The 2,500-nt window shown below is 47.4% G+C and overlaps 1 protein-coding gene across 3 annotated transcripts in view; it reads left to right on the forward strand.

Moving 5' to 3' along the window:
* Positions 1-636, forward strand: part of tns3.2 (tensin 3, tandem duplicate 2) — a 50,676-nt gene extending 50,040 nt beyond the window's left edge. For all 3 annotated transcript variants that reach the window (XM_080770796.1, XM_080770798.1, XM_080770797.1), the window contains exon 27: positions 1-636. This exon is cut by the window's left edge and continues 549 nt beyond it. The gene's annotated coding sequence lies outside the window, so the exon portion shown is untranslated.
* The last annotated feature ends 1,864 nt before the right edge of the window (positions 637-2,500 follow it).

Genomic DNA, 2,500 nt, shown 5'->3' on the forward strand with positions numbered 1-2,500 from the left:
CCCATTGATGTGTACATTACACTTTCCTCTGTGCCATATCTCTCTAGTGCTGTCTTTGCCCAGTATACGTAGGTTGTCAAAGACAAGAAGCTTAATAAGACGCTTCACTTTGAATACAACCTGGACACAGAGTATATCCCAGTCAGCAGACAGCAGATAGACACATATCAACCTGGACACAGAGTATATCCCAGTCAGCAGACAGCAGATAGACACATATCAATCGTGGTTTGGTTTTGAAATATGTGCACCGGGGGATACAAACCACTTGTGGCACTTCGACAACCACAAGGGGCCCCTCAGACTGAAGACGGAATTCTTGACGTTGTGTTTATATATTGGTCAAAGTATTTATCGCCTATTACAGATGTGCATAAGTGTTCATTTTTTTCTCTAAATGCGTGTCATATATTTTTGTATATTAACACATACATTTGCCTTAGAACGAGAAAGAAAGGAGTATACCTCAGAGACATGCGGTCAGACTATTTGTAGATGTGTTGGATGTGATATGATGTTTGACAAACAGCTGGGCCTGATCACTACAAGATCACATGTTCAATATGTACAATGGATTTATTGCTTAGCTATTTCAGCATCACACATTTTGAGACCATATTAAAAACCAACACTTAAGCAAGGTGTAGTTCACGTTTATTCCCAATAGATGGCAGTAACCAATTGTCAAATAACACTATTGACTTCACTGTGAATGGGATTAGAGCTGTGTGTGTGTGTGTGTGTGTGTGTGTGTGTGTGTGTGTTTGTGCATGTGCACGTGCGTGTGCGCACGCGTGTGCTTGTCTATGTATATGTGTGTGCTTGTCTATGTGTGTGTGTTTGAGAGGGGGTTCACTAAAATGTATAGTATTTGAGATATTTTAGGAATTTTGTGTGACCAACACTCTTTCATTCTAACCCACTCCTGATTTATCACTTTCCCCATTTTTATTCCGCTCTCTGCGCGTCATAACGTAACGTACTAGAGAACACTGCAAATTAGCCATACAGGTTCACACACGCTGGCAGAACCACCCTCCCAAACAAACCCATCCATGCACGAGGGAGTCCGCACATGTGTACATCTTTAGAAATGTGTGTGTGTGTGTGTGTGTGTGTGTGTGTGTGTGTGTGTGTGTATTGCCAGATTTATACTTCATCCTATGACGGAAGCATAAATCGGGCTTAACAGGCTAGTCCGACACCCTAACCAAAACCCAACCCTAAACCTAACCTCACAAGAAGCCACGGGTTAGTTTTAACCTGCCACGCATGTCAGGAGCCACAGGCGAGTTTTAACCTGCCGTGCATGTCAGGAGCCACAGGTGAGTTTTAACCTGCCGTGCATGTCAGGAGCCACAGGTGAGTTTTAACCTGTCATGCATGTCAGGAACCACAGGTGAGTTTTGTTAGTATGTCTAACCAACGTATGCACCCCGACACTCAATAGCATTCATCCTGCAGATGGCTGTTTTTCAGCAGTGCTACCCGCTCCAACATGTGATCTATTCCTTATTATTATTCCACCTGCTGTGATGTCATGTGGGTCAATACATCATCATCAGACATCATCACCATAATGTCATCATCAAGGCACCGCTCACTTCACATCGGTAGATGTGTTTGCCGGAGTCCAGACGATGTGATACTCATTTTGAATGAGGCTCTGTTCAGGTCCCTGTGGAGAGAGCCTGGCCGGCAGTGTGACAGGGACAGAGTTGGAGATGGAGAGACAGTGGCAAGGTGCATGTCTGACAGACACAGAAGAAAGAGTGTGCACGGCCTAGGGAAGGAGGTAAGGAGGCTGGGGGGGTGGTTGATGGTCGAGTGTGTGTGTGTGTGTGTGTGTGTGTGTGTGTGTGTGTGTGTGTGTGTGTGTGTGTGTGTGTGTGTGTGTGTGTGTGTGAGTGTGTGTGTGTGTGTGTGTGTGTGTGTGTGTGTGTTAGGAGGGAGGGGGGGGATGGGTCGTGGATGACCTCACCACCACAGGAAACTTTCCCACAGCCTCTACACAAAGAGGGCCGTCAAAAGGTAAAAAGGGTGAGAAAGAATAGAAATGTAACACAGTGTGTAAATAGAAGAAGAGAGATGAGGCAATGTGCGGAAGAACGGCCAGTCGGAGAAAAAGAGGCTCTATTTGGGGGGTGGGGGGGGGGGGGGGGGGGGGGTGCGATGTCGTCTTCCCTTTCAGCACAGAGATACTGGGGGTTGATAGGAGTTTTTCGCATACATGTGCATTAGTGAGACAGAGAGATAGATAGAATTGAAGAGAGGGTCTTCAATTCCCCCTGCGTGACGCTCAGGTCGTCTTTCTGCTGAGTCACCCCGCCGCCATTTTGTACACCCCTGCGGACCCTCGACCCGCACTTCCTGCCGCACTTCCTCCTGTCCGAGTGGCCCCCGCGAGCACCTGGTGGCTCAGCGGTTTCCAATGGCCGCGCTGCTGCAGGGCGACATGGCATTCCTAGCATTGCTCGCTCCAAATGGTGTTTGGAAATCC

Source organism: Protomyctophum bolini, assembly GCF_963924005.1.
Source record: "Protomyctophum bolini genome assembly, chromosome: 8".
NCBI lineage: Eukaryota > Metazoa > Chordata > Actinopteri > Myctophiformes > Myctophidae > Protomyctophum > Protomyctophum bolini.